General features: G+C 41.3%; 1 protein-coding gene across 5 annotated transcripts in view; it reads right to left on the reverse strand.

The window, feature by feature from the left end:
• The window catches only part of STARD13 (StAR related lipid transfer domain containing 13), a 297,402-nt gene that overhangs the window by 56,853 nt on the left and 216,955 nt on the right, over positions 1-23,594 (reverse strand). For 2 of the 5 annotated variants that reach the window (XM_027815562.2, XM_055702064.1), the window contains exon 1: positions 18,364-18,605. The exons of the other annotated variants lie outside the window; for them this stretch is intronic. The gene's annotated coding sequence lies outside the window, so the exon portion shown is untranslated. Of the gene's footprint in view, positions 1-18,363; positions 18,606-23,594 lie in introns of those variants that run through there. 5 annotated transcript variants of the gene reach the window in all.

Below are 23,594 nucleotides of genomic sequence, written 5' to 3' on the forward strand. Positions count from 1 at the left end.
TTTCCCAAAAGACTTAAGGGCAAACACACTTCCAGTATCAGGGCCTCTGAAGAGGAAATACCTCAGGGAGAATACTGTTATTAGGTGACACCAAGCAAATGCTTAAGCAGGAGTGATTGAAGCAGACTGTGTACCCTAAAGATTTAATGAGCAGCTCGGAGGAGTTGATGGCCTGAGGCATAGCCACAGGTCATTAAATCTCAAACAGTTATTAATCCCCAGGAAATGCTGTCAAGGTCATTAATGCTATTATACAATGGAAATTAAGGGCATATCAAGAAATTAACATATTGTCTGTTTGCAGGAGAAACGCTCTCAGTGAGCGTGGGCAGGTCATTTCCAGGAGGATGTTGCAGTGCTCACAAACCACCCAGTGTGCCTGAACTTCCATGTCACTCTCTGCACAGTTTCTAAGCTAAGTCACTCTTTTGCAGAGTGTCACTACAGGAACTGTATCATGCATTGAGTACTTAAATTAGCAGCTCCACATAACTCCAAGGGATAACATTAGCTGAAGTCCCTCCTGCCAAGTAGAGATAGCATATGTTTTCAGGTCGGAGTCTTGCCCTGCTGTTGCCTCTCTTTAGAATAAAAATAGGAAATCTGATTTGACTGATCCGTACGCTGGTGACCATAGCATTTGACTGAAGGGTGAATCTGTACAGCTGTTAGGATTGTTACACTTATTCTGAGTTTTCTAGGATAAAGGTTGCCCTCCACCTGACTGGCTTCAAGCAGAAATACCTGGAACCAGAACAAACATATCCACTGATGATTGCAGGGTTAATGCCAAGAGCCTGACCCACAGGCATGGCAGGGCAGTACGTGGTGAGATCCCAGTCCAGAGTTTTCCCCTCAGACCCCTTCTCTGCACAGGGCACCTCATGAACAAAGCCTCAGCTTTACAGTCACTGCTGTTACCTTCCCACCAAGTGTGGAAATGCTGGTGCATGTATCCCATGACTTTTTATAAATAGGGTCTAGAGCTAGGCAATTATTTGTTTGGTGCATTTTGTATAGATAACAGTCAAGACTGGAAGTCAGACTTGGTGATCATTCTTTCTCTAGATTCTGCTGCTGGTTTACCATTTGAATTGGGCAAATCAAATCCTGTAATTCCATTAAATTACCTCTGTGCATCAGATTCTCCTACATTAAAAAGGCTATAACCATACCTACCTCAACAGACATTTTGAACTCTGAATTAAATCTATTTACAAGGGACCAGGAGAGCTTCGATTTCAAAACTATTATATTATAATGATCAATGCCTGATTTTTAAGGCAATGCAACACATTGCAATCGCCTAAATCTGTTCCTTCTGCTCTAAACTAAGCAGGAAAACCAGAAAACCGTTACATAGTAGGATCATTTAGATTACATCCCTGAGGATGATTTAGCACCCCAATTATGCAGCTGTCCAAATTAAGAGAAGAAATCTTTCTTTATTAAAGAGCCTGAGGAGATTTAGAAAGCAACAGTCTATTATACTAAGTAAAAAGAAAGAACAAAAGGACATCATGATCCATTTAATTCTTCTGACGATGTCTGCATTAAATGATCAATGCTCAGGCATGCATTGCTATTTACAGTTTGATTAAGTGCCCTAACATTCACTGATATCAGCCAATGCATCCTTACTAAATGGAATTTATGCAAATGTTATTTCAATTACATGTTTCTACATAGGTGTCAGGAACACACCCATCTATGGGGAACAGAAGGGCAAATTCAGTGTTATTCTGTTGTCTGATTTGTTTCCTGAGAGATATTAATTGAACGCAATTGGTAAATTATTGGAGTACAGAAAAGTACTTTTACAATGACACTAAGAAAAAAACCACCTTTGTATGATATGACTACACAGGTATGCATATATTTTGGGTCCTTGATTTCATTAAGTATATCATATATATGTTTAGGCACTGATACTGCAAAAAATGAATTCACATCTTTGAATTGTACAAAAATGAAGTTGCACTTTAAAAATATAAATATAGCTGAATATTTCTAGAATGAAACCTTTGCTTAATTTATATGTAGACATCATACCAAATACCCAAAGGAGAACTGCATCCATGTCACAGTAAAGAAAATTTTATTTGGCAGTACTGGTTTAGCCATGGCTGTGAAGCCATAAATCAGATAAAATAAGTACTCGGACACTACATTACTTTCGGACTTGGAAAATTCCACTAATGCTATATTTTTTTAGCAGTATGTTCCTGTAACCTAGATTGCAAACAAGTGATACATTTAGAGTCGTTTTCTTCTGAAGAAAAGATTAATTTAAACTCCTGCTGTAAGCGGTCCAACTGTGCCATTTCATGCTGTCTTGAATAAGATTGCTTTTCTGATCAGGATTTTCAACCGATTTCTGTCATTGAAATCACTGCACCTAAGCATGTCTAACATTTATTTCCTTGCTTGCTTTGCTGGATTGTGCCATCAGGCATGCATCGTACTATTTACATAAGAAATAGATTTGAAAAAGAACCACATGCCCTTGATCTCTCCTGCATTTTCAACAAAACAGACAATTCCTTACTGCTGCCTCCTTTTCTCTTTCTTTCATTTCCAGAAGTATACCTCTTCTTCTGACTCTCCAACTGGTTGGGTTTTTTTACTGTCTTGGTTTCCACACCTATCCCACTAATGCTCAGGATACTTCAGTGAGTCTTTGTCAAATTTCATTCCTCCACATGCTCTGGTCACTGAGTTTAGCAAAATGTTGAACTCCACTGCCTGTGAAGGCAGTCACATTTCCTTTAGCGAATCTTATACAAACATATAGTAAGGAATAACTTGATAATACCACCATCCGACTCATGTACTTGGGACTGGTAATAACTGTAGCCACATCCTGCAAAATGACCACTTTTAAAAAACAAATTTGACTTGGCTTTTTCTCTTCGCAGGAATGACCATACTCATTTTTATCTTAAAAGAGACTTCATCGAGGAGGTTGAAATTAACCATAGAAAGTAAGGCCAAAGTGGAGAGTGAAAGTTCATCTAATCCACTCTCGGTCAAAACCTGCAGGACCAATATTTACTCTTCCTTGGAGGAATCCTGGATTCAGGACAACTCCAAAAAATATATAATCTGAGATACACCTGACTAAACAGGTTGCTTTGGTCTTAAACCAGCTAGGTGGCAAATTTACTACTCTTTGCTGGAGTAGATATTTTGATGATACAGTTCCAGCTCTGTTCTCAGATGGAGACATTAACTTGAGCAGTGTTCAGCTGCTGCAGCTGGAATGCACTGCTTACTTTTCCAGTCCTTGCATTTAACAGCCTCTGGATTACCACACCTGTAGCCATTCAGCAGAAACTCAGTAAACTTCTTTTCCCCCAAAGAGTACCCTAGGTTCCTGCTGTGCTGGCATCTCAGCATCGTTTTGTGTCCTGCTGATGGAAATGGTGCCATTTCATACAATGCTGCTTTCCACGGTTTGTCAGGGGTGCTGGATGATATCCTCAGCTGCAGTGCCCGGATTAGTTAACCTTCCCTCTTCTGATGAATACAAAAGAGCAGGTCTCTCCAAACTATCACCCATTTGTTTGGATGAGAAGTCTGCGCAACTGTGAGTTTCAGAAGGCAGAAGAGCAGGTTCCAGGAAAGCAAAAATACCAGTGAGTGAAAAGCTAAGAATATACTTTGGATGAAGCATGGAAGACAGAATTGCCAGTTCCTCAAATAACATTGTTTATTTAACAGTATCCTGCTGGGGGGAACTATGTATCTGCAGTGACTAGGAGTAACTGTGCATACTCTTGTCATGATAATGTGGTGGATGATCATGAAAGTCTACTCTTAAGAGAACAATATTTGTGTCAGGCAAATACTGCTCTTCTAAATAGCCCATGGTTATCCTGTACAGGGCACAATGAACAAAAAGTGTGTCTGACTAGCCAGGAGTATGTTCTTACAAATAAAGAAAAACCCCAAATTATAATTTTAGTGATAAATAGCTCTCCAAAACAGTATTTCATGGCGAACATTTTTGCCAAACACCAGACACTCTCACTACTAATAAATAACCTGAAGAGTACATTACTATTTAGTAAGAGTGAAAATATCAGAATTTAGCCCTAAAAGCTTTTTTATACAAAGCCTTATGAATAGTTCACAGATAACAATAACTGTTTTTCTCTGCTTCTGCAAAGAAAAATGCTCAAGTATATACTTACATATATATAACTGTTCAAAAAGATTGACAGCATTTGAAAAACCAACCCTCTCTATGTATAACCAAGTCTTTACATTTATCTGGTGTCTCTGCAATGCTTAGCATATGTAAAGCAGCGAAGAAGCATTAATTAGTATCACTTTGCTGTCATATTATTATTTTTCTTCAGTCTCACAGCCTGAGCAGCAACACGCCCCAGCGACCTCCTAAAGCATCAATGCAGAGAACGCACGCCTCCTCACCACCTGCTTTTCTCTATTTCCTTTCCTTTAAAATATTTCAAGGCTGAGGTAACACACGGAGAAAAGATGATATTTGCTCTCTCTTCCAGTGCAGACAAGCTTTGAAGCAACGCAGTAGGCCCAGCTGAACAAAACAGTGTTTGCTACATTTCAATTCACACACACTGGGTATAAGTGTTAATGAAAGCAACTCCTGTACCACTAAACAGCAGCTTATCTGCTCCCCCACTTAATACCTGTTGACTCAGTTTTATGCTTCAGTTTACAGCCTGTCTTGGTAGCTCACCCTATGTGCAATTAACAGAATCCAACTAGAACTGCATGAAAAAAAAATATCCCCAAATGCTCTCTACTATTGATTTCCATTTTTTATGATAAGGGAGTTGTCATTGTGGTCAGCAAGGAGCAAAAACACCAGATGCAAAAAGAATGACTTAGAAAGTTAGTCTTAGGAAAAGCTGTTACTTAAGTGTCTGTCAGGGAGATCAGGTACAATTGTTCTGCTTCATTAATTTTTAATCACATCTGGCAATCTGCCTCAAAAGTCTCCAAGATTTTATGATGCCTTGAAATGAAAAGGGCAAAATGTTCTTCTCCATCATTTTGGAAGACATCAGGGCGTTAGCATCTGTAGTAAGTGCAAAGACCTTTCCGAAGCAGCCTTTAAGAGCTGGGCACTAATGGAGCTGCTCAAAGCACGGCAGTCAATCGTGAGACCAGTAGCACCAGCCCATCTTTACCACGGTGATATCATACCCCTAAGGCAAACAAGGCTTTCAGGAGATGAAAAAATGAGAAAGGACAGCATCACAAATGAGTCCCCAGGAATGTTAAGATGGAAGAATATCTTATAACTTAAATATAATACATTGTTTTACTGTGCATTTTTACCTTGGAATTACCTAGGAATTTATTTCATAATTATTTCATCCATAGCTACATAAAATTTGTAAGATATTTAGAACCCTTTGCCAGACCACCAAAAAATAATTTTATACTGGAAATACCTGTAACAGCCACCAAGAATTAGAAGCATAGAGTACTGGGCATCTACTTTGATGCCAGGCTGCAATATAGGGCTTGCTGTTGTGCACATCAGAGATGCACGCTTTCACAGTACTCACAGGGACTTCTAGTTAGGGACAATTTCCTTTAATAAGAAGCACAACTGGGTATATTTAGGGACAACTTTAGTTTCTGACCTTATGTTTGTTCTAAAATCCTACATCTTAACCACAGTCAGAATCTTTTTCTAAAAAGCAGTCTCCAGACTGCCAAATACGTACCTCCAATAATTATTTTTCTAATATCATTGCTGCCTCCTGTCTCTGCCACTGTTTTCTCAGGTATGTGAATGTGACCATCTACAGTAAAAAAGCTTCTAGGGGCTCACTACAGTAACCTTACAGTTGTCTCTTCCTTTGTCTATTTTAGACTAAAACACTGAAGCAAGGAGAGTAAATAATTCATCTGCAATGAGTATGTGCTACGTTGAGACTACAAAGTCTCTTCCTCTCTTTAATAATTTCCTACAGATGGTATGTTGATTCAAATAGGAAAATGTATACCTGCAATCAAATATAAAAGATGTCCTGAAAGAATGGACTGGTCCACTATAAAGACAAGAGGGCTAAGAGGAAGACACATCAGAAATACTCACATTTGAGCTCATATTGAATGTCCCCCTGATCTGAAAAAATTTTGATCGAAGGTAAGCACTGGTTCATGCCATCCCTTTTTAAAATCTCCTTCTGCCCTTAGGTTATGAATGTCTCCCTGAAATGTTTTGTGACTGCAGGTGAAAATGTACTCAGTGCTTTACCTGTTGAATTCCCCTCTCACCTGTGTTTCTCTCTGGATGAGCACTCTGCTGTTGGAAACCCCTCACATCCCTCCCCACACCCAGAGGAGTTACATTTTCAAAAGCAGAGTTTAACTTCTCCCAAGTTTCTGAAGGAGTAACATTAGCATTGCTTTTTTAATACTCCTTTATTCAGGAGGGTTATTTTTCTGCCAGTCTAGGAGATGAGCACTGAAGGGATTTCAGATTAATGATGGGGGCCTTCAGGTGAGATGTTTTTCCAGGAGTGCTCTGCTCCCTGGGGCCGTCCTGTGAGATAAGGATACTGGTCTGACAGCCCAAGACAGGGCTTTGCATTCTCTCCCTGGGGAGACATGGTATCACCCCAGATGGACTTTGCAGTGATAACCAAATGTATGAAAACACACTAGAAGTCTCATTTGATAAATAATAAATATGAGTATATTTTTATTACTGTTCTCATGCAGAAACTATATGTATGTCCTGCTGTGCAAATAGCAGAGTACGCTCTGACTGAGATTTACATTTTGGGTCAAACTTTTCAGGCAGAGATTTCTCTCCTGAAGTGTATGTGTACACAAGTCCTACTCAGTCCAGGAGCTAGTGCATATAAATTGGCATGAACTGAAAACTGAGAATCATTTTGTACATGGCGTAAGACAGAGTTCCCCTCCTCAGTACAATCTAATTCAGAGCAGTCTTTGTAGACCTGTGACATCATACATTGGAGTTAAAAACAAAGTGATGGTGCATGTTAGAAAACTAAAGCAATGCGATGTTAGGTTCCCACACTGAACAGCTTCTCCCCACTGAGTACTGGGGGAACTGGGGAAATCCACCTCGCCAGGCTGAAGCCAGATACTCCTGACTACCACTCATGACAGCACGAGAAGATCCTAAGCCACCTGAACACTCTGAAGGTCTAGCCAAGTGTGTTATCATGGATCACCACAGACTGAAACATGATTATGCAGAATCAGACTGATAAAAAAATACTAGAAGAGCTTTACGAGAAAGTTGCCTGAGGTCTGAAAGCAAAGGATAATTCCTAACACTTTGGTGGGTTCCACTGCTAAATATTTTTGGCACTGTAATCTATTCAGTTTCTGTGACTTTCACTGAACAATTTGTGTTAATCTGATTTTCAAGAGGAAAATTAGTTTTCAAGCATAGCCAGTAGCATCTCTGAATGCCTTTCTTGAACTGCCAGTAGCTGAATTGCCCTTGGATAGCTCAAGGCAAGCTCCAAATCAACGGAAAAAACTCCTGTCCCTTCATAGTTTGCTTTGGGTTGTTTTTTTTTAATATTAAAGTTTTTAATATTTTTTATTTTTTAATATATTTTTAAAAATATAAGTTGTTGGGTTTTTTTAATATTCTGAAGAATAAACCATATGGTAAACCATGACATTTTTATAACTGCGGGTGAGGAGACACAGGAGATGGAAGGCTGAACACAGTATTCATGAACTTCTAAAACTATTCTTGACTGTACATACATTTTGATACAGTTTGAGATGTTGTATGAAAGTTCGTTTATCCTTTAAATGTTATTTAATAGAAACTACACAGAGTTAATAATACTTTTAAAGGTGGCAAAGTAGGAGATGACCAAAGTAACTGTCACTTTGTAGGTGTAATGTACTGATACAACTTTGACCATCTGTAATCTCTATAGTTGTTTACCATGCTCAATAAGGTCATATAAGGTCAGACCAAATTCATCACTGGCTATCCATCTGCTGGGCTGAAATACATTAGAGATGCACTGGCAGGGTGGATCCCACATTTTCCTTATGAGGAGTTGCTCAAAAATTTTTCACTGTAATAATTTATAGATTTTATGGCAAACCTAAAAATGTGTTCCCTTTATATCTGTCTCCACAACACAACTATAGAAATTAATCTACCAATTTCATCATAATGCTTTTAATTTCTGTTTGCGTTACAGTGTGTTTGTACTATCGCTTCTCAAGGAAATAATATTCATACCATCTATCTCTTTGGGACACCCCCCTGTACCCCAATGTAATTTCAGAATGTATTGGCCAGTTTCAGTCAAATCTGACTGCGGACCCAGGTCTCAAAGACACTACCTTTTAGAAAAGCTGGTGTTGGGTAGAGAAAAGCATACGAATTAATATTCCAGTAAGGGAAAGGCATTTGTGGGGTGACCCACCATCTATACTGAGAAGCAGCAGACAGTTGGCCAAAGAGTACACAGCACTCTGCATCAGCCACAGCGTATGTACCTCTTCCCCAGTTTATGTTTAAGGGATGGGAGAGAGATGGGGAGTGGCATGGAAAACGGGAAGTAAGGACTTGTTTTCAGTGAGATGGGGGAAGGAATCCAAATCCGTTGGAAACTAGGCAGCACTGATGCCAGTGCTCAGAAAGCAATTCATTTAGCTCAATTTTACGATAGTCTCTAAGTTGGGAATAAAGGTCATCCAGTAGTCATCACAGGGCAATGGGCTGCTTCAAATTTTGGCAGCTCCAGAATGACTCATACGAGGAACATATCACTGCTGCATTCTTCACCAGTGCTGCAGGAGTGACTGCACAATGTCCTCACAGCATAATGCCCTCAGAGCCTTGTCCCTCTCACTGCTTCCTTCTTTAGAAACTCCAAGAGAAGATGATACTGAGGGCTGTGGCACTGAGTAGGAGCTCTGCAACCTACCTCTGGTCAGAGCTATGTACTGGCCTGGGTTCAAAAAATTTCCTAAAAGAGTCACTTGCAAGAAAACCCTGGACCTGCCTATTTCCCAGCGCTACAGAACTACTAAGCTGTGGCACAAATGTCCCTAGAAGAGATAACCAAAAATGAGGAAATAATAATGCCCATAGAACACCAATAAGCATCCAGCAATTCCCTAAATACACGTCAAGTCCAACATCACTGAAGATGCATCATCTGTTCCACAAACTATGTCACAAGCAAAGGCTGTACAAAGCCCACTTCCTACCAATACCAGCCAAAAATATGTAATGCATCTACCAGAACAAAGCTTTCACTCAGCTTTTTTTTTGTGGTGCGAAGGGAGAAATTTGCCCAAGTGTTACTTTTACTTACATTTCATTACAAACCTCAGCCAAAATCAGAACCTTGTAACAGTCAGTGCTGCTCAAACGTTTGATGACAAATGAGCTGATGCCTTGCAGAGCTTACAGTCCTCACAGACAGGCAGAAAAGGAAAGGATAAGAAACAAAAGCATGGAGACTTACGGATGGTCATCCTGCAAAGGGAGGAATTTAGCTCCTCTGAGTTAAGTGTAGAAGATGTGAGCTCAGCCCACTCAGACCGAGTAGAGCCCAGGACCTCCTCTCTCTGGGGTGAGTGCTCTAATTCTTGGGTTATTATGCAACAGGAAGATAAGTCACATCCATCTTCAAATGAGTAAATGGAGGTACCAGCATTTATTTCCCATTGTCCCTCTATATTCCCAATGGAAGAGGTATTTACTTGAATGAGGCGGACTGAATCATCCTTGGGTGGGTGGGTGGATGGATGGAGATGGGGAACAGATCTCCCTCTGCAGGTCTTTAGTAAGAAACTGCTGCTCTCCTTAGACTGTACAAGGAGTTTAAGCAGTTATGACAAATGGACTGGACCATCTGCTTAACCCCAGGTACCTAAAAGCTTGAATTAAATGGACTGCGTTCTCCACAAGACACGTGGCCTCTCTAAAAGATGTCAGTGTTTCTTGATTTTTCAGACAAATACCATGGTATTGCTAATTACAGTGGGCCTGACTTTCACCTGGAATAAATTAGTGTTGTTGCTGCCAAAGACTGGCCCAGAAAATCCATGTAAAACTTCATGATCCTTGCAAGAAAATGAGGCTTTGTGTTATGTGGAGTGTTGTTGCTAGGAAGGCCTGTTGCTGAATGTTTTCATCCAAAAGATTAAAACCATGATTTCATGTCATGGTCTGTGACTTAGCATGGTAAACAGCCTTCAAAACCCCTATCTAGTAACAGTGCCATTGTGCCTGCTTGCCATCAATGGCTGACTCTTTCTTTTTTTCAGTTATCCACGAAACAAACCCAGGATAAAATCAGGAACCAAGCGCTTTTTTAAGGCTAGAACATCATTTAATCTTTAAGACAGAGAACAGAAGAGCGTGGGTTTTCTCTGACTGTGGACTTCTTGTAATTTCACTGAAGATAAATATTTAGATAAAGACCAATGGGATATTTAATTGTCAGAAACTATTATATTTAAAGAAAGTGCTAGAGATTTTCAGACTTATTTTCCTATGTGTGTTGACAACCCATTCCCATCATTTAAACTCTCTATGACATATAAATACAATCACTGCTATAATTTGTAAATTGTTAATATTAGGACTGTAGGGGTGGCTATGCTTTCAGTTCTACATAAAAAAAGACATCTTTTACACCAACATCTGTCTGAACATCCATTACTTTCCCATCTGTTACTTGTACTCCTCCTCCTCCTCCTCGGCCTCCCTGTTTTTTCCTTGTTGCTCATCTAATCCAGGAAGATGCACACCCTGCCTGCTCTTGGCTCCTGTGATACTCATAAACCATGAAACAAATAAACTCAGCGGGAAAGGACAAAACCAAAAGCAGGAAGATATCTGGTAAATCTAACTATGTGGATCTGTCCAGCTGTGCACGTAATTAGGCAGTGGCACCACCTGAACTGAGACATGGTATCCTGCCTACCCTTTCCATCCTCTGCCATGCTCGGTTTGTGTGAAAATGAAAGGTCTTCAGGTCAGGATCATGACTTCTTATAAAAGTGACCAGCACTCACAGAACTAGGACTGGTGATGGGACAACAGCTTGGTTAAATGCTACTGTCCTAAAGCAGGAACTAACCCTTAGACCTGACAAACCCACAACGGGTAGAACGAAAGTAAAAGGTTCTTGTGTTTCAGGAGCTACTCTCAGCACTATTTCAGATTTACGTGAGGGCAAATTTTCCATATCTCAGCTTATTTAAGTGTAAAATAAATTATATAATAATATTTAGTTCAAAGAGATCCTGCAAAGTATTACGAATTGGAGTTTGAAATCTCTGGAGGAAAACCACCACGCAGGTATCTAATAACTGGAACCGCATGGACAGTCTCCAGTTGGTTGCCATTGAAGCTACAGATAAGATACCAGGTTAACAGACACAGCAAAAGAACTTTAATAACAAATGCCTGTATCACTAGATAAAAGTATTTGATGACTTTATCAGCTTGCATTTGTCAAACTTTGTTGGGTTTTGTGTACAGCCACAGAAACACCTCCAAAAAGACCAAAAGAATGTTATTTCTCATATCTGAAAAATAATTTTACTCAGACAATAAGAAAATGAAACCACAAAGAAAAATGAACATGTAAGCTGATGCAGCTCTGAAACAAATTACATCTATTCTATTAATCAATAAAATACAGTTGCCGAGGCAACACTGACATAAGAAAGTGAAATACAGAGGTCCGCCTTACATAAACACATACACATACCAATATGTTATGTGAACTTTTGCAATCTAGCAGTGACTTAAAGGAAAAATATGTTTTTTACAAAAGAACACATATTTTCCCAGGCTTGATAGATTCTCATGTAAGAGCTTTTATGAGATTTTAGACAAAGTTGTATTTTGTTTGCTAGTCTTTGTTCTTGTTCTTTTCTTACTGGAAACAAAGAAATGTTGGGGAAAAAATCTGCTTTCATTGAAAATCAATTCTTGCTATTAAGATGACTTAAAACAGTGACAATTGGACGGGGGGAAAAACTCTACCGAAGCATTTCAATACTTACCCTGAACATAGTTAAGACTAAAAAGTTTGAATTTGTAGATCCTATTTCTATGACATTATGCAGGTCTCAAGGGACAAATTCTCAGTACCAAGACTGTAAATAATAAAAGATTTTTTTGCACAGTACTTACAATTCTCATTATATGTGTCTTTAACCTGAAGGCTCAGTTCTGCTGCCTTCTTCAGCAACTATTATAATCCCACAGAGCTGAGTGGAACAAATCGCAGAGCAGGATGCTATTGAGCATGACTGTAGGTGATACCAGCAAGCCCCTTCTAATCTCTAACTTTGTATTTAATTTGAACAGTTCATTAAATTATTTCATAGCTCCCTACCAGAGCCTCTCAGTACAAATGTGGGTTGCTGCTTTTGTTGCAGCTAAATAACCCCCAGGTTTCCCAGCAATGTTGACAGCTCCTTGCCCCTTTTTGCAAAAAAACCATGGACAATACCTAGTGGTCACAGGATACCACCTCATGGTTCCCTAAATTACTGTTCATGTTTCACCCATCTGCGTGCTCAGCCACCTGGAGCTGGCAGGTATTTTCCTAACTTGGATGCCATAGCAACCAGGGCTGAGGAATTAAGGCAGAACTACAGCTGTCTATTGAATTCACTTTGGAAGCTGGAGTGGGCAATATAAATGTAATATAAATAAATAATATGAAGTGTGAGGGTGTTCAGCTGCTGCCTTAAAGGTCTGCCAGCATGCCCATTATCAGTACCAGGCTTTCAAGACTCTATTTTCTAAAAGACGATTTTCAAACAATTTTTTAAAATGAACTGGTTTAGCTTGTTCAGCACCTAAATTCACTGAAAAACTCCAATGGAGGTACCCCACTGAGATCTGGGTCAGTCTCCTAATTTTCAGTTCAGTTAAAAAGTCAAGTTGACTCAATATGCAGCTGTCTGAAATGTTCTTGCAACAACAAACTCGTGGTGTTTTTACAAAGAACTGAGAATATGGGATGGTATTTTCAGGTATGTAGAAGCAATCCCAGTCCAAACAAAATAGTGTCTTCATTCCTCATTAGGTTGAGTGATGAAAAGACTGACTGTTATGTGTGATTACCTCTTCTATTAATTTGGATGTAAAAATTAGACATGTCCCTACAGGCCTATGGAGATTTAATGCACTATATAAGTGCTAAATATTAACATATATCTAGATTTTGGATTCAGTGGCTCAGAGGCACAAGAGGTACACATCATTGCACCTGTATCTACCACATTTGCTCCTGGTCACCTGTGTGCATATTCCTGCAAACCAAATTAATACAACAGAGCTGCCCAAGTTAGGTCATTATCCACTGGTGGAGGGACGTGATAAATTAACATCTCCTGAACAAACAGTTTGCTAAATCCTTCTTCTCTGACAAGCGAGGGCCCCCGTGCTGCTCTAGGTGTGCCAGCTGGGATGCACAGACACAGAAGAGACACAAAGGGAAGGAGTAATGCCAGGACACTGTGGTCCACTGCGCTGAAAAAGAATGTGCAGAGGTGCTTTTTGGAGTTGGGGTTAGGGTGCAGGTATGGCGGGCCCAGGGACACAGACAGCAGATAGCAGGTACAAGCTCCAAATATTTCCCCAAAACTAAACCAGGTGGGACCATGTTGTGACTTTACAACTGCACATCAGTGCTCATGGCTGGCAAAGGACTTGCAGTTTTCATCCCTGTTCAAAGCCTGCGTAACAAGTGCTAAAGCAAATAGTATTCCTATTTCCCACGAAGTCTCCCCCAGATGGATGGGCCATTTCATACAGAATAGGTAAGTCCAGCCTTTACTCCTTCCAGCAGTGGTCCATGAAGATGCTCCAGCCACCAACCCCTTCTGCAGGACCACTGGTTCCCATTCACCTTCTGCCCAAATGGTTGGCTGTGTTGTCAGATTTCAAGAGCTGAGACAGTCCCAGCCAGTGATTTCACAAGACCTTCCATTTCATTTGCAATTCAGTAACTCAATTCTTCCTTTAAAAGACAGATACCACTATTTTTAATTGTAAGTGGAAGACCATCCCCACAAAAGTCCTCTCAATCATTCTTTTCCTTTTGTCTAAAACTTCCGCAGATTTAATGGGAGCTTTCAAGTGACACAAACAAGATGATTGTGTTTTACTAAGTCTATTTACCTTCAAAAGCATCAATAAATAAACAAACCAGAGGTGATTAAGGAACAAAACAATGCTAAGGGCTTGCTTCAAATATGCAAACCCCAGAACATTCAGGACTCAACCTTGGCCCATCCTGTCTGTCCCTCTGCAAAAATGTTCTTCATTGAGTGAATTCAGCTCATCTGGATGGGTTCAATGAATGGAAACTGAGTTTAATGTAGCTCCCCTGGCTTTTATCTGCTTAAATCAGAATCCCATTATTATTTTAACTTTACAATCACTTAATTAAAGCAATGTCCCAGCCAAAAAAAATTGCCTGGGTGGCCTGAATATTATACCCCTATATTTTTTTATGAGGTGACCTTTCCGCTGAGTTCAAGGAACCATGCTTGATCACTAGATTTGGGTGGGAGTTTTGCTTGTGAAGATTATGAGTACATTACAGGCAAAGCCTACTTGATTTATGCATAATTTTTCACTGAAGGTACAAAACAAGTAGCCATCAACTTAATGCCACTTGATGCTGAAGGCTTTAAAGGGTCACATAAAGTCATCTTTTTATGGGACAGCAAAAATTCATGATTCTAGGTTAGGGTTATAAATGAATAATATGCATTGCATTCAGTTGGCCCCTACTCCAAACTCATTTAGTACATAACAGCTTTGCTGTTGCTGTATGTCCTGCGCAGACATTCAGTGGGAGGTTTTACAACACTCCACAGCCTACAGAACTCCCTTCTTTATTTTTTCTTTTTGTTAATCTAATTCTCTGTTTTTAACAGTATCTGATAAGAAAACAAGAGGCAGCTGTAGCTCTGCCACCTAGCCTATGTTTGTCATGTACTGTATTGCAAAGTACAAAAGGACAACATTTATTAAAAAAACAGGATAATGTGCGATGTGTGAAAACTTTGTTCTGAGACATTTAACTTGTAAGAGGCAGCACACTCAGGAAGGCACCTTTGTGGTGGCCAGAGGAAGGATGTTTCCAGGTAATGAAAAGACTGAAGAGCTGACTAATAAAAACGTAGGGACTGTGCGGGCAGTAGCTGAAATGGCTGGAGCCTGAGCACAATATCCTACAAATCATTACAGAAGAGGAAGGGTTGGGGGCTGGCAGTCCCCAAACGTGCTCCAAATTACCAGAAGAATGCAGTTCCATTGGATGAAAAAACAAGTTTGCATCAGCTCACACCACTTTTTTCCCCCTCCTGCCCAAATGCAAGATTAAAAGAAGGCACTGGACTTATACTGGATCTGTTTACCTGCACTATCTCATTAAAAGTCCTCTCAACAAGGAAGACCGTTCCCCTCAAGGACCCCATGATAAAAGCAGATCTTCTAAATAAGTCACTGGGGCATTAGATTTGCTGTGTCATCGGGCAGCTAAGTGGCATACCCAAGGCAAAGAAGCAGTACCTTCACCTGAAACCCACAGCACTACCAACTGCCCTCCCCAGTTAGATCTACCAAAAAGCAGGAAAGGCTTAAACTCAATTATTCAAGAACAAGACCGCCTGGGAGGGTCCCAACAAGAAACTGTTCTGTGAGAGGATAACCAAGACATGCAGTGGCTGACAAGGAGGCTAAGAACATTAAGAAAGTAGAGAAGGTTACGATTAATCTGAATTCCTATAAACTTACAAATCAGAGGTCAACCCTTGAGTAACAGAGATGTCTGACAGCGATAAGCACATCCTCAACAGACACAGAAAATGAGTGCACATCAAGACAGCATGATGAGCAGTGAAGCCAAAGAACCTGAGTGGGCTGAATGACACCACAAGGCAATAGTACAGAATGCTGGTTCAGAAGGGAGGGGATGCTGGGTTTATTCTCGGGATGCTGTCTAAGCACAGTGCTTAATAGCACCTACCAATCTGACAAAAATACTTGATAAATATGTCAAGCTACCTTGGCAGTTGGGATAAAGTAGATCTTTCTTTCCCACTCTGTCAATGAGGAATGTCTTGACTGTATTAAGTGGTTATGTCTGAGAAACTGGATGTGATGAAAGAGACACAATACTTCTCCCTTTCTCCAGGTTTGTAATGAGACCCTGCACTGGACCTGGCATTGTAACCATTAGTGGAGGACCCTGTGAGAGACTGAAGGGTACAAAATTAAGTAGTATTCTTAATTGAAAAATCCATTTTCTCCTCATTTTTGTTAAACCTCAAAGCAGTAGCAGGGTGCTGACTAGGAAATGTATCGCCCCACTCTTGTTTCATCATATGAAAATGTTGGCACTGATTCCCTGCAACATGAAAGCAAAAGTCTGTAGTTATGTCTGGTATATAACAAGTCACTGTCATCCCATGATGTGAGACTAATTGATTTGAAGGCAAACACCTTGACAGACAGGCAGGCAGAGCACACACAAAAATAACAGTAAGGTAAAGGAAAGACACTGATGTACACCATATCCCTGTTGTCTGTACCGTGCTTGACAAGCTCTTTTTTCCTTACCAATAAAGAAACACTAGAAATTGTGGTTATTTTAACAACAAATGACAGAAGAAAACTGTATCATCATCCCGGTGTACAGACCTCGTGCCAAAGTGGGATGAGCTATTTCAGCAAGCCCTGCACACTGAAAACAGACTTTCCCCCCAGACCTTTCAAAAATTCTTTCCTTCCTCTTCAATAACAGCACCCACCACCAGCCAAATTACCAGCAGGCTACAGAGACCTGTACCCAATCCTGTCCATCCCCCTTCAGACCTCCGCAAATCATAATTTCCAAAATGTGCCTGGCTCTAGTGGAAGCAGAACCTGCAACTTTCAGCTCACTGAGACCCAGAAAGAAGCAGCAAACCTCTGGCTCTTTGTAGTAGCAAAAGCAGCGGCAGGATGTACTGGGCTGCCCAGCACGGTCTGGTCCCCTCAAAAGGTGCCAACAAGCCTAACCAGAACAGGATGCTGGGATAATGTAAAGAATCCACTTTTTTTTTTTTTTTTTCCTCCAGTTGTCCCTGCCATCAGTCACCATGCCCCCTCCCCCTAAGTAAATGAAATCAATCAGCAGGGATTTCTGTAAAATACATAAAACAGTCATCTTCCAGACTCTACCAGAAGATAAATGATTCCAGACATTGGACTGCAGCCATTTTCCCACACATGCTACAGTGTTTTGTCATCCATATTGGGCCATAATAGTGTGTGGGTTTGGGTTGGTTGTTGTTTTTTTTCTCAGTCAGCAGCCAATGCTTATGCTTCTAACTCATACATTAAAACCACTGCAACGAGTAATTTTTCTGTACAATTTGTAATAGAACAGTTTCTTTCCCAATAATACAGTCTGGGGTCCTGTACAGAACTTTGGCACTTTTCTGCTACAGCTAGTATCACCTTATTGCTCCCAGCTGGAGCTTCACAAACCTTTTTGGGATTAAAGCATATCAACACAAATACGAGACACTGAATGAAATGACTAAAATTACGAGCAGGGCTAACCTTACCTGAGAACTTACTAACAAGAAATAACAGGATTGCTTACAATATCTCATGCTGGCTTTTGTGCTAGTTTCAAAGAAGGAGACAAATACATGACAAAAGATGCATCACAATGTGAGTTTACAATTAATTTTAACGTATTTTAAAGCAAGTCCTTAATAATCAGTTAACATAAAATGCACTTTGGAAAGAACCATGGGGCTTTTTCATTATTAAGAAATGTGCAACCAAATTCTATCCTTAATTAAATCAGGAGTAATTTTATTAACTGCAGCAGACTTAAACCTGACTTACATCAGTGTAAGCGAGGGTAGGATTTAGCTCCGGGGTGTTTATACACTGTAGTTCCAGTTAGTTTAGATCTATTTGGGTGGGAACTCCTTTCCCCTTTCCAGAAAAAATATCTTGCCTACCCTTTTTCACCTCGCAACTGGGGCCAAAGCAGTCTTTTCTTCAAAGATTTTTTTCAGAAAGGTTACGAACAAATCTTTCCTCGGCAGGAGATGACCTTATTAAACAAAACCACCCTCTGAAGTGATGGACACCAGCAGTTTTAAAGTTTGTTTACAAGTTTTTAAACAAGCTGCCTCAAACAGATAAGCTTATTTACATCTTAAAAACAAATAAAAAACTTTAAGTAAAAGCTGTTTTATAAAGGAGCTACTTATGCCTGTTTTCAAAGCTGAAAAGCCCTTGCAAACAGTACTAGCTGCTGTATTAACCATCCCTGCTACAGTATAGAAACTTACTGTCCACAGATATCCTTGGGCTTCACTGTACCTTTGAACCAAAATCACTTTCTTCTGTACTTCATTTTCTGCTCTCTCGGAATTGGATTCCCAGTTCCTGACAGATGGCTCCTCTGTCACTGAGCGCTGCTTCCGCCTCTTTATCGCTGCCAGCTAATACTTCCACGATGTTTAGCTGTTGTCTGCGGAGCTGTGCTCTACATCATTTCTACTCTGATCAATGCTCTGCTTGGTTTTAGGTTGGTTTCTAGTCCCGCCTCCTGCTCTTGAAGAAACGAAAACTCACAGCTGGATTTTCTATAAATCATCCCTTTTAACAGTGGCTGAGCAAGTATGGCAAATACTACAGCTAAGACCTGCTGCTCTGTTTGAAACTTCAAAAACAATCCCTCATCTTAATGATGCACACATGAAAGTTAATCATGTACTAAAATCACTAATACTGAAAAATAGTGGCCAGATAATTGTGACCTTCAGGGCTTAGAAGCTGATTAATGTAATACAAAACTCCTCTCTCTTCCAGAGGGGGAATATGGTAAAACATACTGCCTCAGTGAACTGCTTTATATAGTGCTTTGCTTTGAACAGGAGCTTGTCATTCTTACAAAGATAAATTTACATTTGCAATATAGAGCTTTTTGACAGACTAACCCAGCATACATACTGTTTCGGCTAGCAGCCCTAAGGTTGAAAGAGCCTTTACCATCGCAGCAGCTCTTTTGAAGTGTGGGCAGGAAATAACTTTTATTTTCTGCACAGCACTAAGTGTGCTATACAGTGCTGAACTCATTATCATGTTTAACAAAGCGTGGAGTATAAAAGCAAGGTGGTACCATAAAACCAGCGCTACGAACTTTGTTCCCGTGAACAGAGCAAAACAGAGCTGAGTTGCTGTAAACTGTAAATTGTTTTAAACCTCCACCCTGTGCTGTGTAAATTAAAAATGACTGGTCAGATCTGGAAACGGTCTGAATGGGCTGCAAAATCCTGGGGTTCTTGAGTTTTCCTATGGTGAGAGCCGCATCCCAGCTGAAATTGTCAGCAGGGCTAAAACTGACTCCTTCCTCACTAACAGTTGATGGTGTCCTGGTGGCACACGTGGTCCCCTGACCGCTGCTCACCCTGAAGAGCAGCCGAGCTGCTGCCCTAGGCTCCATGCAGGATCCCTCGAGTTTCAGCTCCGCCGGCACCTCAGAGAAGGGTGCAAGAGCAGCGCACACCAGGAGCAGCTTTTCCCCAGGTGTGCTGCTTGACTCCCAGCAAGCAGGGACCTGGGGGCTTCCCTGGCCAGCTGCCCTAGCCGGACTACTGCATCACCAGCCTTGTATGAGTGGATCTTGTCCCTTTTTGAGTGCCTTCCACCAAACCCTAACGTGTTCCAAAAACATAGTGGAAAAACACCAAAAAAAGCACTTCTGTCTACTTAAATGGGCTCTCTAACCACTTCATTACACGCCCTGCAGTTCTCCCAAGTTCAGTTTTTCCACACAATAGATGACTTCATGGGCTTCTGTCAGATCCCATTTAACTCTCTTTTTTTTCCTAAGCTGAAGACTCTCATCTGTTTCGTGCCGCGGCTGGTCAGCCTTGCTGCCCGTCCTTGTATGTACCACTGCTCCCTAAGCAATGCATTAGCCTCTTAGTTTACATGGTAGGAGCTGATGCTACGGCAGCTTGAACCTTGCTCCCAGTCTGTGACTGCTATTTGTGGAAATGGGAAAATATTCTCATTTTCTTTGCTTACAGTTCTGCAGACTGTTAAGTGAGGACAGTCGGTTGTCATCTTGCGATCTGACAGCTCTCCACAACCACTGCACGAGTAGCCTGCACACAAGAATTTCAGAACAACTACACCAGATTAATATCCAAATGGTTACTAGCCAGGCAGCCTAGGAGAGAGCGGTACGGATTAAGTAGCCAGGAATGCTCTGAGCTGACAGCAGCACCGCTTTAATGCAGCTACTACTATCTTAACCAGCAGCTGTAAGACACGGGTCCTGGGCCCCCATCCAAGCAACTGTGACTCAGATTTGAAGTGCTGCAACGACAGTGCTCTCCTGTGGATGCACTGGTTGATCAGTGCCAGTAGCTTGACGATGGAGAGCGAAACAAGCAGGGGAGAAGCACTGCCCCTGCACGCGATCCAAATATGTAATGGCAAATATAATAAATGTGCTTTCCAGGTGCTGCTGTCAAAAACCACATGACTGATTAAAATTACTTGCTTGACCTTTAAAATGTACTTGAAAATCCTTAAATGAGACCAATCAGTAGTACATACCCATTTGAATAATAACAGATTTTTGAATCTCTAGAAAAGGCTGTAAGAGGAGATTAAAAGCTTGTTACCAGAGTGTGTCACGCACTATATTACCCCAGGATGGGGATCTTCCAAGGACTTTTACAGAGCATTTTGCCTACTGCCTGGAATAATGTTTATGGCACATAGGGCAAGATTTAGCTCTTTCTCTGGTCTGAGACTGTTGACCATCACCTGAATAACAAGAAAAAAAGCTCGCTGCAGGTGAAAAGAAATATATTTACTCTTCATCATCCTCCACCTGCTTTGGCTCCAGGCAGCGCACTGAGTTCTCCGGGGGTGAATGGGAAGATCTGCTCCCACCACTAGTGAGCGTTAAACTAGAGTAAATCCACAATAAAACAGCAAAATGTTGTAGCACAGATACTGATTTATCAGGACTGTTTCTCTCTGCAAATCTTCTCCAGTTGGGCCACTCTATTTGCTAATTGTGAACACAGCCCTCCATGTAGCCCAGTATGGTTGAATGCAAGATGGCCATGGAATGATCTCAGGTCCTGGGAGCCAGATCATCTGCACTGCTGGTTCTCTCTCTGGCTCTGTTTTGGACCACTCCTACCAACCTTCTCCTAAGCAGTGTGGACATGAGTCAATCTATGCTCCCTTGCTGTGGGATCCCTGACCCTTCCTTGTTTGGTAGTACAGATGTCATCCCAGGGATGAAGGACAGTAGGATAGCTCCTCCTGCCACTGCAGCCTTCACTTCCCCCTCACCTGGACATGTGAGATCTGCTGAGACTGGAAACCATAAAAAAATCAGAGCCTTCTTCCCAAACTGTGGCTCCACAGGTCAGATTGCTAATTAGTCTCATCTTTTAAAAAGAGATCAGAAACCATCCCATGAAGTGAAAGACTTGGAGACCTACTGATTTACCCAGTTGGTAGGATGACCCCTTGCCCAGAAGTCCAACAGGCAAGAACGCTCTGCTGGGGAAGAGCTTAGCATGCCACACAGACCTTCATTTGGGCCTTCTGACCTATAGCCTCTCCCTCTGCTGACACCTGGGGAATCATCAGAAGAAACACGAGCAAACATTTTGGTAGGTGAACTTTTGTCAGAGGAAGACCTTTCACCTTGATGTAAAGAGCTACTTTGCAAGGAGCTAGGACTTCATCCAAGGACCTTCATTCCAAGGCTCACAGACCCTGTGATGTAAGTATGGCAGAGGGAGCAACCACAGAGCTCCATGTCAAAGCTCTGGTGAAAGTCTGCCCTGCCTTGTCCTTAAAAAAGCTAGATCATAAAATCACAGGGCCCTGGGGTAATTCAGGTTGGAAAGGACCTCAAGAAGCCTCAAGTCAAACAGCCCCTTTGGTTTTCTGACACTGCTGAAACAAGAAGTTCACAAATAGTTTCAGCTCCCCACAACTGCACTGTAGGGGAAAGGTGAAGGAAGAAATTACTTGCCATTTTCCCCCAGCGACTTGCAAACAGAGAAGCTCAGCTTTCTCTGTGCAACCACGATGGCTATGCCTGCTTGGCCCTGGACTCTTTTCAGGAGTTGAATAAATTTAGTATGTTGAGCCTTCTACCATGAGGCTGCTGGGGAAAAGTTTTAATAGTTGAAAGGCACTCTGACTGCAGTGTATTTGCTTCTAATGCAGTAAACAGAATCATTAAATACCTTGTACTTTGCATCTTAAAACTCTAAGATACTCAAGAACACATTATTTTTTCTTAGTTTCCTATTTTCCTTTGCTCAGACAGCGTGCATGAGCCTTTAGAGAGATTTGGGAATGCCTCGAGCCCCTTGAGAAGAAACAACAGGTATGAGGACACTGCTGGAAAGATGAACAAGATGAAGATGCTCATCTATGAAGATGAGCACTCACGTTTCCCTACATCTCCTTCTCACCGCTGCTCTGCAGCCTTCCTCCTCTGATGATCAGGAACTCCACTTTCAGCTGAAACTTCTTCACAGCTGGGCTACACGGTCCTCCAGCTCAAAGGCTTTTCTCCCGTCATTGCTGTTTACCTTCAGTTGCAGGCAATGAGAGCAGCTTTGTCCCAGAGACTAAAACACAGCCCTGTTTCAGTCTCCTTTGATAAAATCAGCCATTTCCCCTCTAACAGCTTTTCTGAATCCACAGATGCAAGCTGGATCCAACGGGCACTGGATCATGGGGAACAAGAACCGACCACAGCATTGCAGATGGGGTCCCACAGCACTACGTACTCACCTCTCCTGTGGAAGTATGTTGCTGGATAGAGCTGATGGCTGGGCTGCCTGGCCAGGCCACGATTCAGAAGAAACTTGCAGTTATTCTCAAGTCTGCAAACACATTCAAGCCTTTGATCTGTTCCGTCACTCCCAACTGCCAGCCTCCCAGATTATGCCAGCGTTTCCTGCAGCTATCCCCGAATCACGCTACCACACCACCGATAACCAGCTGCAAGCTGAGCTGCCTGAAGAGGAACGGTACACAGAGCCACTGCACCACCGTTCGCCGCTTCCCTTTGATCCCATTTTATTATCACATCTTCTGCACTAACCCTGGCAGATTCTGGAGGAGAACTCAAGGAAAAGGTTTTATTTTGTGCTACCAGGAACAACTAAACCCTGTCTTCAGGTTTCCCCCTCAAACACACATCTTTTCCTAAAGATTATGAGAAGTTACAGAGATGAGGGAACACAAAGTGCTGCATAACACAGGTATGTTTTTAGCAAAAAAGACAAGGGGAAAGGAAAAAAAAAATCTGTGTTATTACTATTTGAAACTCTGCATCAAAATGGATATTTCAAGGCAAAATCAAAAGAAAAGAGTCATTTGAAAACTTCCCACATAAAGCAGAAAATTGTAATAATGCTATGTTGAGTGAGGATTTTTTCCTGGGCAGTTTTCATGCAGTAGATGCTCTTACCTAAGGGTGCCATTTCCTAAAGGGATCCTGAACAATGTCATCCATTTA

This window comes from Falco cherrug, chromosome 2 (assembly GCF_023634085.1).
Source record: "Falco cherrug isolate bFalChe1 chromosome 2, bFalChe1.pri, whole genome shotgun sequence".
Taxonomy (NCBI): domain Eukaryota; kingdom Metazoa; phylum Chordata; class Aves; order Falconiformes; family Falconidae; genus Falco; species Falco cherrug.